This window comes from Schistocerca gregaria, unplaced genomic scaffold (assembly GCF_023897955.1).
Source record: "Schistocerca gregaria isolate iqSchGreg1 unplaced genomic scaffold, iqSchGreg1.2 ptg000553l, whole genome shotgun sequence".
NCBI lineage: Eukaryota > Metazoa > Arthropoda > Insecta > Orthoptera > Acrididae > Schistocerca > Schistocerca gregaria.
The window spans coordinates 3,929,858-3,947,558 of record NW_026061947.1 but is presented as its reverse complement, the minus strand read 5'-3'; positions in this window follow the sequence as shown (position 1 = coordinate 3,947,558).

The window sequence follows — 17,701 nt, the reverse complement described above, 5'->3', positions numbered from 1 at the left end:
GTAGTTCTAATGGTATGTTGTCTACTCCTGGGGCCTTGGTTCGACTCAGGTCTTTCAGTGCTCTGTCAAACTCTTCACACAGTATCATATCTCCCATTTCATTTTCATCTACATTCTCTTCCATTTCCATAATATTGTTCTCAAGTACATCGCCCTTGTATAGACCCTCTATATACTCCTTCCACCTTTCTGCTTTCCCTTCTTTGCTTAGAACTGGGTTTCCATCTGAGCTCTTGATGTTCATACAAGTGGTTCTCTTTTCTTCAAAGGTCTCTCAAATTTTCCTGTAGGCAGTATCTATCTTACCCCTAGTGAGATCAGCCCTTACAGCCTTACATTTGTCCTCTAGCCATCTTGCATTTCCTGTCAATCACATTTTTGAGACGTTTATATTACTTTTTGCCTGCATTTTTATATTTTTTCCTTTCATCAATTAAATTCAGTATTTCTTCTGTTACCCAACAGTTTCTACTAGCCCTCTTCTTTTTACATATTTGATCTTCTGCTGCCTTTACTATTTCATCCCTCAATGCTACCCATTCTCCTTCTACTGTACTTCCTTCCGCCATTGGTGTCAATTGTTCCCTTATGCTCTCCCTGAAACTCTGTACAACCTCTGGTTCTTTCAGTTTATCCAGATCCCATCTCCTTAAATTCCCACCTTTTTGCAGTTATAATCTACAGGTCCTAACCAATAGATTGTGGACAGAGTCCACATCTGCCCCTGGAAATGTCTTACAATGTTTCCTTTCCTCCCTACCGAATTCCATTCACCCATGACTATTAAATTTTCGTCTCTCTTCACCACCTGAATAATTTCTTTTACCTCATCATACATTTTATCAATTTCTTCATCATGTGCAGAGCTAGTTGGCATATAAACTTGTACTACTGTAGTAGCGTTCACTATGCTGTTTGTAGTAGCTTACCCGCATTCCTATTTTCCTATTCATTATTAAACCTACTCCTGCATTACCCCTATTTGATTTTGTGTTGATAACCCTGTATTCAACTCACCAAAAGTCTTGTTCCTCTTGCCACCGAACTTTACTACTTCTCACTATATCTAACTTTAACCTATCCATTTCTCTTTTTAAATTTTCTTACATACCTGCCCGATTAAGGGATCCGACATTACACGCTGCGATCCATAGAATGCCAGTTTTCTTTCTCCTGATAACGACATCCTCGAGTAGGCCCCTCCTGGAGATTATAATGGGGGACTATTTTACCCAAGAAGACACCATCATTTAACCATACAGTAAAGCTGCATGCCCTCAGGAAAAATTATGGCTGTAGTTTCCCCTTGCTTTCAACCGTTCGCAGTACTAGCACAGCAGGGCCATTTTGATTAGTGTTTCAAGGCCAGATCAGTCAATCATCCAGACTGTTGCTCCTGCAACTACTGAAAAGGCTGCTGCCCCTCTTCAGGAACCACACGTTTGTCGGGCCTGTCAACAGATACCCCTCCGTTGTGGTTGCTCCTACAGTACGGCTATGTGTATCGCTGAGGCACGCAAGCCTCCCCACCAATGGCAAGGTCCATGTTTCTTGGGGTGGGGGGGGGGGGGGGTGTACTTTTCATTAATAATCCAAATTATTTGCATTGAGATTGTTGTGTCTTAACGTATTATTATAATACATTATTTTAGCATCATTATTAATGTTAGTGTTATTATTATTTAGTTTCTGTGTAATATTGTTCCTGGTCATATGTAAGTTAGCGCCTGAAGCATCTAATCTAGTCAGGGTAAATAAGCCATAAATAAATAAGTTTGGGAATTTTGTTGCAAAAACTACAACAGTTAACTGATAAAATTTGTCAAAGTGTCTTCACTCTGAATGCTGTCTGATTTTGTTATCTGTATGTCAACTGCTTTGTGTTCATCAGAGTATCTCAGACTACCATGTAGCCTAAAAACCACCATGTGCACCCCGCAAGTACTTACCTAACTGAGTAGCTGCTTCCTTTGTGTAGTGTACCCTGACCTGTCTAGGAGAGTCCTACAATTATCCACCCAATAATGGTGGTCCAGCCAAGACTGTCAGACTCAACAAAGCCTCTGGCCGAGATTGTCCACTCGGCTCCAGACCTTAGGACCCCAGTCAACTCTGGAAACTGTGCTGCAAATCGTGAGCTGTTCTTGCACTCCATATGAGAGGCCAGCAGCCTCCACCAGTCATCTGAATGAACTGAGGATGACTTCGGAACCCTCGCAAAAGGCACTGTCAGAACTGATGCCACTCCTCGGAGATGACTGCACCCTGCAAGCTCAATAGCCACAGGCAAAGATGCCCCATCTCGGATGAGGCTCCCTGACAGACCTACTGAGTGCATATTGGCTATCTTTCTTGCTGTGAACAATATTTCCCTAATGTGTCCAACACTTGTGAACCCCTCCTCCGGTGAGCTCGCTCAGATGCCGTGACACACAGACGAGTGGGCGTGGCTGGACAGCCAGCCTCCACATGCCTAACCTAGCAGTGTAGTTAGTCGTTCAAGAGAAATGACGACTGACTGTGCTACACACTGCCTGAATTTCCACTTTAAAGTTACAAAAATGTGAGACTTCTTGTATTTAAGAGGTGTAAACTCATGGAATTTAAGCCACATCTGGAACCAGTGTGTAACTCAGCTTTATTTGTTTCTTGTGAAGACGAGATTTAAAAAAGATTGTGTTCTGGGTTGATTTATATTTATTTTTGTCGTTATGAAATTTTGAACTTTATTTACAAGCCAGTCAGTGCCCCATTGTGAATTTACGGAAAAGCTGAATAATACACTAATACTGAGCATTGGCTGAAGTTTAGATATATTAGGAACCTGTGCATACTGTCAGTCTTTTAGAGAGTCTTTGTACATATGGTGGGCTACAAGCACACTTTTATAACAACAGCTTAATAATCATGTATTGTACTCTTCCATAAAAAAAAAAAAAATGTAAATAACAATCAGTACATTTCAGCCATGACTTGAACCTAAAAAAAAAAAAAAAAATCTATGCGAAGAGGCATCGGACGTCTCAACAGTGATGGTACTGACTGACAACTGTGTCATCCTCAGCTAACCAAATTCACTGGAGGGGAATGGGGTCACCACACCTCTGTCCCGGCCGTTGTCAGTTTTTGGCAATGGCAATGCTACTTCTCAGTTGAGTAGCTCCTCAGTTGGCCTTACAAGGGCTGCGTGCACCCTTATTGAACCTTGCCCACACAGCACAGTACAGAGAGCTTCACTCACAATGTTTCATCGAGATGTGCATCGGTTAAAATCACACGTGGTTTCTTACAGGGCTCAGAATTTTGCTGCCAAGCTGGATAACAGACATGTCTAATCCCACAACCATAGTTTTTTATTACAGTCCTAACGTATTTGACTAAATTGCTCGCTAACAAATGAATACTTCACTTACCAACATTTACAGGCTTTGTGAAAATTGGCTACATCTTTCAACAGAACTTTGCCCACTTCATCATAGCTTGATGTGAGGAGTAAGAATATCGTGGTCAAAATTTTGTTATTGCTTCCAATAGCAGTATGCTATTAATCACTTAACTTAAACCATTTGCTAGTACATTTGTATGTCATCCTGATACCAGGTTCCCACCATATATTTCATTCCCTTGAAAATCAGCTAGCAAATCTCCTTACACTCTATTCGTGCATGGTACGACGTGTGACCAGCTGTCTGCTATCCTGAATGGACTCTTCCAAACTGTGACCAACAACCACCTAAACTGACTCGTGTGATGGAATGGGGCATTTACACAACATTTTAAAATATTTCACATTCCAAGCTAAAATGTCAATTGAAACAGGAACTTTCTTTCTGTGGCCATAAAATGATGTAGACCTAACTATGAAGCTATTATAATCGTTACAGGACAAGTTTTCAACACTGTCATACAACATACACAAGTTCTTGTGAGTTCATAGTAGAGGTCCACCTTGAGCCGTGCAATTAATTACGAATGAAGCACGGTATTGATATTAAATGTCTGAGTGATAGTCAGTTTAGAGAGTAATTTAAAACAGATTTGTACATTAGCTGGGAATAAGGGGATCTGGCTGAGCTCGTCTGGAAAGCGGCGGTGAGGGGAAACTTTCACTGTGGCAGCCTGGCCCAGTAAGTGTCTTTGTGATCCCTAATGGCACCACCGTGCGGATGGACAAGAGTCAAGACATTCTGCATTGTTCACTCACACAAATATTTTACGTGTTGGAGTGAGGAGTAATGTTTGTGAAAGATGCAATTGACTGCCAAATGCAGAAAATCTGGCTTTGGGGTGTGTGCCAGAGATTGCTGTCTTACAGGTGAACTCCCAGCTAGGCCTTTTAAATGCCACCAAACACATAACTCTTACAAAAATTTTGTTTAGGGATTTAAGACCTTTGGACAGTGGTTCATCTTGATGTTTTTCAGAGTGACAGAGAGCTAAAAGGAAGCTGCCTCACTGACACGGGAGAGAGATACGAATAGTGAGGCATGACTTTTTCCAAGGGGTATAGCAGAAATGGAAGCAATGGTTGCCAGAGTAAAACATAGCCCAGGGAAGGGGAGTTGTGCTCTCTGAGGAGCATTTTTCCCAGTCAGAGCTTGGAAGATCCACAGCACAGCTAGTAAAATTAAGCACATATAGAAAAATTTGGCAATTTGAGGTTTCTCTCCTCACAGTTGCTACACTGATGTGTAAGGAGACTTGTCAAATATTTGGCCAACCAACACACAGCCACAAAAGAGGTCTGCTGCTACTGAATGGGATCGAGGGAACTTCAAGTCATCTTGTAAATACAATCTCAGAGATTCATTCGGAATATTTGTATTGCAAAGTCGTGAACACTCTGCTTCTAAAATCCACAAAAAGTGTGACAAATTACCTCCAATAACTTATTAGTTTCAGTAGTTCTATTCTGTGCTCATAAACCAACTAATCACAATACATGTTCCACAGTCGTAAAACACTCCTTCCCACCCAAACACACAACCTCTCAAAGCTTCCAGAATGAAATTTTCTCTCTGCAGCAAAGTGTACACAGATTTAAAACTGTGTGCTGTACTGAGACTCTATCTCAGTACCTTTGCCTTCTGTGGGAAAGTGCTCTACCAACTGAGCCACCTAAGCATGACTCATGACCCATCCTCACAGCTTTACTTCCTCCAGTACCTCATCTCCTACCATCCAAACTTCACAGAAGCTGTCCTGCAATGCTGCAGAACTAGCACTCCTGGAAGAAAGGATATAGCAAAGACATGGCTTGTCACAGCGTGGGGGATGTTTACAGAATGAAATTTTCACTCTGCAGTGGAGTGTGTGCTGATGTGAAACTTCCTGGCAGATTAAAACTGAGACCCTTTGCCTTTAGCAGGCAAGTGCTCTCAAAGCTTGTCACAATTTGGAGCTACCATGTACACAAAGCCATTGCTGCTAATTTTGGCTAACAATAAAAGACAAGCTGCTCCATTACACTCAGTCCAATACATTATTGATAGAGTAGTTTGTATTAGGAAACCTGCAATAAAGTTCTATGCATGCACACGGATTAGCATTTTACTTAAGTGTCAGTGTGCACCATTTTCCCAAAACTGCCAAAAAGATAATAATGTATCATGTAATAAAATATACTGTAGCCTGTTTGATGCATCAGTCCATTTGTCACAAGCAACTGGAGTTGAGTAAAATAGTGTTAATAGCAGACTAAGTGTGAAATGGTATATTGAAACTTACTTAACATACTTGTAGACAGAGTATCAGGGACACAGATTATTAATAACAACTTTTTCATTTATGGTCTTGTGCTGGTATGAACTACCAATTTTCTTTTGGTTCCAGCTGTATGGAATTGAATTCTCACAAGCTTTTTGTTGAGTACTCGTAAACCGATGTCAGATGGTAGCTGACTCTCATACCAAACACGACCTCATCCACAGCCTTGTTGCCAGCACTATCATGAAGATGGCTGCAGTATAATTGGATAAATAAGATGATCTACTCACCACACTGGTGGCAGCAGAAACTATATGTAAAGGATATAGAAATGTGGAAGCTTTCAGAGCCAATGGCTCTTCCTTCTAGCAGAAGATTTGAAGGGAAAGAAAGAAGACTGGCAAGACTTAAGAAAGGGAGAGAGTTACGGAAAAGTTGCCCAAAACCATAGGTCAGAGGAGACTTACCAGACAGGATGAGAAGGAAAGACTGATCCTTGGTGCCTGCGCTGGATGAGATTTGAAAACCTGAGAGCTTAACAATGGAAGATGCGGTAATCAGCAAGACACAATTTACTGGAAAAAAAAGTCATTTGGAGTCAATATGAGCTGAAAGCTAACTGCATTGTACATGATAGGCATATATGGGGAGGGGGAAGATGGTGGAGATGTGTGTGTGTGTGGGGGGGACAGACGGGCTGCAAAGAGAAGGAATAGTTACCGAGAACACTATGATGCAATTTAACTTTTTTACATACAATACTTTATTTATTACTTTTGGACATATAAATACAGACTGATTATTGGCTCCAGTGTCCACGGTTGTTGAATAAGTCAGTTTGCAGTCTGCTTGTTTCTATTAAATCATTGTCCACCCACGTTAGCTGAGTGGTGAGTGTGACATACTGTCGATCTTAAGGGCCCGCATTTGATCCCCAGCTGGATAAGAGATTTTCTCCACTCAGGGACTGGGTGTTGTGTTGTCCAGATAATCACCTATTCATCCCCAACCAAGCACAATTTGCCAAAGTGATGTGAAATTAATTAGTTTGTTTATTTTCATTCATTTTAGCAAAAAATCTGTCTGTCTCTAATTCGATTGTCTTGGCCATGGTTTCTAAATCTGCCTCTACTTGTGTGACACGCCTCGTGATGTCACTTTCCTACTTTTGTCATCATGTGCTACTTAAAGGTTTGACATTGATTTCATTATGTTTTGCTAAAACTGTTAGTTTTCAAAACTAGGTGGCCATTTGAGTGATCCTTTTGTTCAAGTCAGTACCAATTTTGGTTAATTTAGCATCATTACTGTCAAGTTTTTTCTTTATTTCCTGAAATTTTTCCGTAAACAGTTTCTCATTGTTCTGTAAACTTGTATTCATCTGCTGAAATTGTTGCATGACTGCACTGATAAATTGTGAGAAGTTTACTGTTTGAACATTATCTGCCCCCGGTAAATCGTGAGAATTTACTGCTTGTGACTCACTTTCCATATCTTGCAACTCTATGTTACTGTCGGTTCCTACGGCTACATTATTTAGGTTCTGTATTTCATTTACTGTTTCACTTGTTTGAGCAAGTGTAATTTAATTCTATGCTGCTTCATAGGATACGGAACTTGCAGTAGGCAAACTGTTTATGTTATCCATTCTATGAGACATGACCGTATCAATAGCAAAAAGTAATAAGATTTTTTTTTAAACTCGTCTCTACAATGTTTAGCTTGTATGTAATGTTATTCAAACAATGCATAGAGTTGATCTATTATTGACAATGTCTCTACACGCCATGTTGTCTCCACTGAGCTGTGTATCGGCCATTTTGCAGTAATTGTTGTCGTACTTTGAAAAAAACAAAAAATATACACTCAGCAGTAAAAATCACTTTTTAACTTTAGCAAAACTTCACTATATATCGTGAGTTCATGAAAGATTGTGCCAACAAACAGCCCAAGATGCTATGGGGCAATGTATCACAGGATGGCATTTGGCACCTTTATGTGTCAGAATATACACCTGCATTGCCATCAGAGAGTGGTATGCATTACAGCGATGTCACATCGTGTGACAAAAATGACCATTTCCTTGAGGGTGTTGCAGTTTCTTCTTTCAGCAGAGTAAATGGTATGCATTTCATTGTAACCTTTCTAGTTTAGTAAATAAATCACCTTCCTTGACAAGGATCTCAATATTTGCTTATTTTCTGTTTATTGTTGTTACTAAGTATATACTGCAGGTCAAAATTATTCGATCACCTATGAAAAAAGCTGTGCACTTTATTTTAATAGACAACTACACTCTTCAAACTAAATAGGCTAACAATACAAATATTTTCTCTCTCTCTGTCATTAAGTACCCTTCGTGCTAAGAACAGCTGCGCAGACTGTTGGCATTATGGAGATAATATTTTTGCAGAGATTACAGTCCCATGCATCTGTAATCCACAGATTTTCAACATTAGATGACCTCAGTTCTCTGATCGCCCTGCCGTGTTCATCCCAGTGGGTGAGGTGGAGCAGTGGTTAGCACACTGGACTCACATTCAGGAGGACAACGGTTCAAACCCATGTCCAGCCATCTTGATTTAGGTTTTCTGTTATATCACTAAATCGCTTCAGGCAAATGCCGTGATGGTTCTTGTGAAAGGGCAGAGTCGACTTCCCTAATCCAAGCTTGTGCTCCGTCTCTAATAACCTTGTTTTCAGTGGGACATTAGTGTTTAATCTCCCTCCCTCAAGTTCATCCCGTAAGTATTCGATGGGATTTAAGTGAGGTGGCTGACTTCACCAGACCATACTCTTCAGTTTCCCAAATTTCTTTCCTCTATTGACTTACTATTGGCACAATTTAGAAGTCTGTCTGAGATCATTGTCTTGCTGCAGATCAACCCACAACTAGTATGCCTCTTGGCAGATTGAACTGAATTGTTGATCAGTACTGACTTCATATGTTCTCCACAATGTCAATGAGTAAACATTCAGTGAAGGCTTACAAATTTAAAACTCGATTAATCCTTGGACCATTGCTGCGCTCTCCAGTTTTTACATTGCTGTGCCCATTGCAATCAGTTCAACTTCTCTCTATCCATCCATTTAAGTCATGGTCACACAAATGGCATTGCTCTGTTGAGACAAAGGTTGGAGCTTCTCACATATTGTTTACTTTATTATTAATTTTAGGTGCAGGAGGAGTCCTCACATTTACTCTGTACACATAGGAACTAATCTTTGCTTTACGGTGTTACTCAGGGTCTTCCAGATTGCCAAACACTTGAGCTGGCACCAGAGCAATGTATACACTACTGTAAGCTTGGTTAGGCCAAATTTTGTTCCTATAGCCTTTGTGATGCAGAGCTACAATTACAGCACTTTTTTCAATTCCGACCTCCTCCTTCCATCTTATTAGGATGCAATACAGCATGAACTTGAACAAGTATAGAAACTCACTTCTAGGTACACACAGTGTACAAAGGCAGCAAAAGAAATGAGACCTATTTAAATGGAACCCTCTTAGGTAAAGGCCACCAGTGTTGTGGAGACTCACCAGCACCTCTCTGGGTGAAGAATGAGCTTAGTTTTTGCATGTTTTACTATCAAAACAGGTTTATGGTGCAATACTCAAAGTTAAATCCCTGTTTTAACGCAAATCAATAGCTGCGACTGAAAACTTTTCTTCACTTTAGCATCTAAAATTCGCAGACAATGTGTGTGATCATCTGGACCACAGCCCTTGTACACCCAAAAAGATCAAAATGCATCTGACAGCAAGCCATCCGAGTCATTGGCACATCTCGAGGGCCAAAGTAGCATGTAAGTGGTTTTATAGTGATCCCAACATAAACTGCTTCTAAACCTCAGAAATTGAATTGTGCGATTGCAATTCAACCTTTGTAAGACATTAGAATGCATGCCACTTACTACTAGCACAGACATTCTGCTATTTTAAGTGTTCTCTCTGTCAAGGTAACTGTAACTGAATTGGCAGAGAAGTGACTAAACACAGGAATGATATTGAGTTGCTACAACAAAATCAGGGATCTTCTCTTTATAACAGTATCTAATTTTGTAATATGTTTCTGCTGTTGAATCGTGTTCCATCTGTGTATTACAGTGCCTATGTAGCACCAAAATGTTCCATCTTCAAAATTTGAATTCAGAATATTTTCATGTGCTTTTGGAAGGTGTGAAATGTCACAACTCGTATCCCTAGAAGTGTTGGTATTATAATTGCCAGCTCAGAGACATGGTTATTCATTACAAATGATGGGGGAAAAAGCCTCCAATTGAATAGAAAGCTGAAATATAAATGAGTAAGTGAACGTAGAATTGCTCATTGGATTACACTGTGTCTATTATTGTTATATTTCCAATTCTTAATTTTCTGCATTCAGTTACAGTTATCATTGTACAGCTTGCTACATTGAAGCATGGAAATCACCCCAAGACAGTTAAGATCACAGGGAACATGGGATTAGTGTCTTAACTGAAATGATTCCAAGCAAGCTACCCTGGGATTTGATTAATACTCAACAGTGTGTACTGCCGGGAGTATCTGACAAATTGTGCAGGGTCAGAAACACAAACATTTTACAGAAAAAGTACAAGATGTGGTGAACATTTTGTGTACAGTCTGGTATATTGAACTGCTATGGGTGAAACAGAGTACTGCACAAAGTAGAGGTGCTAGTTCTTGGAGTGCATTTACAGTAACCAGGATGAAATGTTTGTGGCTTTGCTTGCCTGTGTGAGAAGGACTGTTGCTAAAGAAAATATAATACATATATTGACTGAATTATAAAGGTAACTAATGATAATGGTGTTTCAGACATTCCAGACTACATCTTGGGTACAGTTACAAGAAATGTCAGGTGCTGTGAAAAATGGTATTGGCTGCTAAACATTTAAATGTAATGCTGTGGTAATTTAGGATCAAGAAAGTGCCTTGAAAAAAATGTTTGTCTCCTTTTTCGTATATTTTTTTAAGTTGAAGTGACTGTAAATCATGTGGCAATAGCTGAAACAAATCTAAATAATTTTTAAGGTTCATATAGAAGATAACATGTTTAATAAACAATGCTGTTTTTAACAATAGTATAGTGAATACTATGCCTTATCTTACGAGAACATTAGAATAATATTTAAATACCTAAATGTGGGAGTTGTTATAGCCAGTAGTGTCTGCAACACATCAAACAGAGCTTTTCGTTAGCTACCATTGTACATTTCAGCACCATGTTAACAAGCCTGCCACTCCTATCATACCTTTATATAGGGTGTACATAAAGTCCAGGAACACTTTCAAGTAATTATTGCACAGATATCATACATATTGCAATTTGAAGCAAACCTGTAAAAATCTTCCAAACAAACAGGGCACTGCTACATCATGTGGTAGAGGCAGTACACACACCAGATCTGTAATGTGTCCCCACAGAAAAAAAGTCACACGGAGTGAGATGTGGTGATTGGGGAACCATTTAGTGAAACACCTGTCCTCTTCTGTAGCAAGGCCGATCCATCGATGCAGCAGCTCTGTGTTCACACACCCACAAACTTCACGATGAAAATGGGTTGGAGCTCCATCCTGCTGAAAGATGAATGAAGGGTCCAGTTGCATTTGAGGTATCAGCCATTGCTGCAAGATATCAAAGTAGGAATATCCAGTAACAGTGCTCTCAGTGAAGAAGAATTGCCTGTGCTGTTTTTGGTATGACAAGGCACAAAAAAAAACATTCACTTCTGGGGACTCATGCTCAAATTCAATGCATTCGTGTGGATGCTTTGTACCCCCAGATATGACAATTATGCCTGTTCACTTTCCCATTAGTGTGAAAAATGGCTTCCCTGGTAAATATTACGTAATCAAAGCCATTACCATCCTCATTCAGTTTTTGCAACTCTGAACAAAACTCAAAATGCTTGTCTTTGTCATCATCATTGAGTTCCTGCACTAGCTCCAGTTTGAATGATTTCATTGACACCTTCTGTAGCAGGACTTTCCACTATGTCATTGGAGCTATTTTGAGATCATGGGATGCATGACGCACAGATTTTCTCGGACTCCTTATAGATGTCTCTCGTATGCACTCCTCATTCACTTCACTCACACTTTGGTAGAAAATCCGAAGAAATTCTGGTCGTATGTAAAGTACACAAGCGGCAAGACGCAGTCATACCTTCGCTGCGCAGTGCCGATGGTACTGTTATCGACGACTGTGCCGCTAAAGCGGAGTTATTGAACGCAGTTTTCCGAAATTCCTTCGCCAGGGAAGACAAATGGAATATTCCAAATTTGAAACACGAACACCTGCTAGAATGAGTTTCTTAGAAGTAGATACCTTAGGGGTTGCGAAGCAACTCAAATCGCTTGATACGGGCAAGTCTTCAGGTCCAGATTGTATACTGATTAGGTTCCTTTCAGATTACACTGATACTATAGCTCCCTACTTAGCACTCATATAAAACCGCTCGCTCACCGATAGATCTGTACCTACAGATTGGAAAATTGCGCAGGTCGCACCAGTGTTCAAGAAGGGTAGTAGGAGTAATCCATTTAACTACAGACCTATATCATTGACGTCGGTTGCAGTAGGGTTTTGGAGCATATACTGTGTTCAAACATTATGAATCACCTCGAAGGGAACGATCTATTGACACGTAATCAGCATGGCTTCAGAAAACATTGCTCTTGTGCAACACAGCTAGCTCTTTATTCGCACGAAGTAATGGCCGCTACAGACAGGGGATCTCAAGATGATTCCGGAAAGCTTTTGACACCGTTCCTCATAAGCGACTTCTAATCAAGCTGCGGAGCTATGGGGTGTCGTCTCAGTTGTGCGACTGGATTCGTGATTTCCTGTCAGGAAGGTCGCAGTTCATAGTAATAGACGGCAAATCATCGAGTAAAACTGAAGTGATATTAGGTGTTCCCCAGGGAAGCGTCCTGGGACCTCTGCTGTTCCTGATCTATATAAATGACCTGGGTGACAATCTGAGCAGTTCTCTTAGACTGTTCGCAGATGATGCTGTAATTTACCATCTAGTAAGGTCATCCGAAGACCAGTATCAGTTGCAAAGCGATTTAGAAAAGATTGCTGTATGGTGTGTCAGGTGGCAGTTGACGCTAAATAACGAAAAGTGTGAGACGATCCACATGAGTTCCAAAATAAATCCGTTGGAATTCGATTACTCGATAAATACTACAATTCAACTAAGTACCTGGGTGTTAAAATTACGAACAACTTCAGTTGGAAGGACCACATAGATAATATTGTCAGGAAGGCGAGCCAAAGGTTGCGTTTCATTGGCAGGACACTTAGTAGATGCAACAAGTCCACTAAAGAGGCAGCTTACACTACACTCGTTCGTCCTCTGTTAGAATATTGCTGCGCGGTGTGGGATCCTTGCCAGGTGGGATTGACGGAGGACATCGAGGGGGTGCAAAAAAGGGCAGCTCGTTTTGCATTATCGCGTTGTAGGGGAGAGAGTGTGGCAGATATGATACACGAGTTGGGATGGAAGTCATTACAGCATAGACGTTTTTCGGCGCGGCGAGACCTTTTTACCAAATTTCAGTCACCAACTTTCTCTTCCGAATGCGAAAATATTTTGTTGAGCCCAACCTACATAGGTAGGAATGATCATCAAAACAAAATAAGAGAAATCAGAGCTCGAACAGAAAGGTTTAGGTGTTCGTTTTTCCCGCTCGCTGTTCGGGAGTGGAATAGTAGAGAGATAGTATGATTGTGGTTCGATGAACCCTCTGCCAAGCACTTAAATGTGAATTGCAGAGTAGTCATGTAGATGTAGATGTAGATGGGACGTCTGCTTCTCTTTCCCGGGCACAAGCAACCCATCGTAACAAATTTGTTGTGCCAGTGGTAAATGGCCTTCCTTGTTGGTGGCTCCTTACCACACTAGTTTTTTGTTGGACGCCAACACACAGAAAGCTCACTCCACACCTCAACACACCACGTTTGTGACTATCCGCAAGTTACGAAACTACACTGTGGTGGTATACATTAAAAAAAAACTTTCAGTGTCTCTTTGAAATGACACATGTATGATAGCTGCACACTGTTTGATTCTTGTGCAATAAATAATTGAAAGTGTTCCTGGACTTTATGTACGCCTCATATTTTTTGATACATGGCAAAATCATGATATTCTCAACATTAGAAATGTTCATAATGTAACCATATGCATAAATTAATTTGCAAATGAATGTAAAATGACACATTCCTCATCATTATGATCCATAGAACATGTATCCTACTAACTAACTCGGATTAGATGACTGATGCATCACTATTAAATCATTTACCTGTATTCTCTCCATCGCCGAAAAGGGTATTATTAAGGGAGATAAGACTATTAGTTTGTTCTTTCAGTTGTCACTTGAAACTGAAAATAACATTGATATGAATGATCATCAAAACGAAAAGATACTTTATGGTTCCATGGACCTTTACAAGTCTCAACCAACTATGCAGTATACATGTAGACTGAAGAGATGAATGAAAATTTGAACCCAGATCCTCTGCTCACTGGGCAGATGCACGAACCACTACACCACCCTGGCACAGTGGCTCTGCACTGTTTGCCCCAGCATGCCTCCCTCCTCAGTCCACTTATTCCCCCAAAACACAAAGAGCACCACAGAGGTTGTCAAACTGTCATGGAATAGCACCTCAGTTTTGAATGAAATGGAACAATATAGTTTCATTTAATGAAAGCAGCTATACCTGGGTCTCAGGCAGGACCTCCTGTTTAGTTTGATTCTGAGGTACTATTCCAATACTGATGGACATGTTCCACACCCAGGAGGATACCCTCTTTTGTGGGTCTGTGGAATAAATAATTAATGTATCTAGTCTGAGAGCCCCTCCTCTTGTGGCAGTTTATTGTATGTCACTGGAGCAACAAGGCATTGTGACTAAAAAGGACACACCATTCCCATTTTCTGGAATGGTTGCAAGGCAAATGCACACCTATATTATGGGTAACAATCTGTTGAAGCATTAAAGAACACAGTTAACATTTCTTAATTGTGACACTCTTTGTAGACCAGAATTGTCTTCTCTAGGTCTCAACATGAATTTGCTGAAGAGTAATTGTCTGCAACTTTATCAGTAAAGGCAAAATAGATCTCTTAATTCACCTCAAAAGCACGGAGCAATAAATGAAATATTCGAAACTGTCATTCATTGGTTCTCAATAAATGGTCTAACACCCCATTTACAAAGAAAAGGCATCTTGTACAAAACTGAATAAGGAAAGACAAATCATCACTAATAATGAAGCATTACAGAAAAGAAATATGTGAAGGCTGATTGTTAAAATTACTTGGGGGTACATAGTGATGAGAACAAGAATTATAAAACTGAGTGCAGCAACATTTGCTATAAATGTGATTGCCATAAGTGTCAATGACAGCACTAGAAAATTTGACTTCCTTCTTTCATTGATGTCATATTTAGAAAGGGGGCCTCTGCTCCCTCCCACTACACACACTCACAAATACACAGTGCCTATCCTCAAACTTCACATAGATAAAGAAATTAGGTAGCCTCGCAACACATACACTCTTACAAAGTTTGTTTTGAAGGATCAGCACAATTTGAAAATAATACTAGCATTCATAAATACAATACTAGGAGGAAAACAGTGGGACTTAATCTTGTTGTAGCACAGAAAGAAGCATATCATGCAGCCATAAAAATATTTGACCACCTCCCTTTAATTAACAAGGTGCTGGCTGATAATGAAAGTTGACAAGTGCTATTCCATAGATGAATTTCTGAGAAGGAAACAACAGGTTACCCACGAGCACTGATGTGCTGCTTCCTGGACTTGGGTAGGTGCGCCGGCCCCGGACTGAATCAGCCCAGCAGGTTAACAACGAGGGACGGCATGCCTGAATGTGGTTTTTAGGTAGTTTTCCATATCCCACATGGTAAATACGGGGCTGGTCCCCATGTACCACCTCAGTTACACAACTTACAGACATCTGAAAAACATTCGCACTATTTCATGGCTTACACTAGACGCAGAGAGCTAGGGTACATTACTTCTGTTCTGGGGGGTACATGATGGTGACACAAAGGGCATCTGGCAACAACTCTCTGTGACACTAACATTGCCAACTCTATAGTAACAGGGTCAACCCCGTGTTGAAGCGGGGCAAAGGCCCAAGCAAATGATGAGAAGGTGACATCCAAAAATGAACATATCTACTAAATGCAATTTATCACAGTCAACATGAAACTTATTTTGGGCATACATAAGAAGGAAAATAGCATACTGCAGTGTGAATGCCTTTTACTTTTAGGCCAAAAGGCAGTTCATATCTGTAAATGAAAATATTCATTACATGAACCATGAGCGATTTTCAAACCCAAAAATCTTCTTCTTTCTTTCAAAATAACTTACCTCTTACTGTATAATGCTTGTTATACCATATCATTTCACATATTTTTATAGTGTAGTATGTGATACCATAGAAAAAACTGTACTTCACAATGATTTGAAATGTTTCAGATCACCATGCCAGAATAAAATGACGTAACTGTGGCATTAACTATCTTTAGAAGTATTCTTTGACGTAAGTGTTACATGCAAACCAGAATAATTTTCTTAACAGTCACAGGCAACATGGAAATGTCATCGGTGATGGTTGTGTTCCAACTTAGGTACTAGTGATTTCGGCAGGCTTCTTAAAAAATAGTTTACTGTAAACCATCAACATCTTTTTTTCCTATTATCTTAGACTGGATGGCTGAAAAGTACTTTTGCTTTTGTCCAAGGAAAGGGTTTTGTAGTGGTTCATCTGCTCTTTTACATCTAGTTGGGAATTTGTCTCAACATGAGTATGAGTGTTTCCCATAGCTTTGTACTTGTGTATGGAAGTGCATTTTATTTCACACATTTAATGTGAAATCCCTATCTAAGGACCTACAAGATGTACATTGGCGAGCAAGGTTTCTTAGCTGAGTCACTGATTGTAGATCTCATTGTATTCCTCTTTTGTTACAATTGTTGGCCTTTTTCTTAGAAGTTTTCCTATTCTATCAAAAGTGGAGTCAGTGCATAAGTAACTGTGTCCTTTTAATAATAGTAATTATTAGTGCTATGCAACATATTATGAGGGAACACAGAAGCACAAACAGTTGCTCTGCATTAGAGAAACAGTGTGACTGGAATGGAAATCACTCGACTGGATGTAATGGATTAGTTATCCTTCACACAAAATGTGTATGTGGACACACATGTATTTTCCTAGGCTTGTATCTCGGCAAATGTTTGATTTCACTTAAATTGTATGATTATCTAGGTTCTGCCTATCCTGTTTGTTTTGTTCCATTCTGTGTCTCATTTATTTTAAATTCCTGACATGCTTGCTTTTGCATGTAAGCTCCTCATATAAAATTTTGTTGAGGATTAAGACAGCAACAAAGTTCAGTACATAGTCAGCATGAACTAATGCTGTGCAATGGGAACCCCAGAAAAGCAGACGATAAAAGCTCTCAGGTTACAATTGCCTTCCTCAACTTCCAGAAAACACTTGGTGGGGGGGCAGGGTGCATGGTAAATGCTTGCTATGCCCTCATAATTCTTTATGCTACTTTTGATTTTTGGGTCATGACAAATGTTGACCATCTTGATGAGATCAGTCTCATTGACTGGGTGCACATTTGTCAAACATGGATTTCATGAGCTGGGGACTTGTTAACACAAACAGTCGATTACTACTCTAAGCTCTGGACATGCTTTTGCCTACCATCCAATGACACAGTAATGGAACACTGTACGTCATAGTGCATGAGATTTTGATCTTATTGGCTGAACTGTGAACATTGTAGGAGAAAAATAATTTTGAAAATGCACCGTTTGTCAATAAGGGTTGAGGGGAGTGAAACAATCATTACTGAGTAACTGCTATGGAATATGCTGTACTGGGGCAAGCAGGGTTCTGTTTGGGTGGGCCCCAAATAGGCTT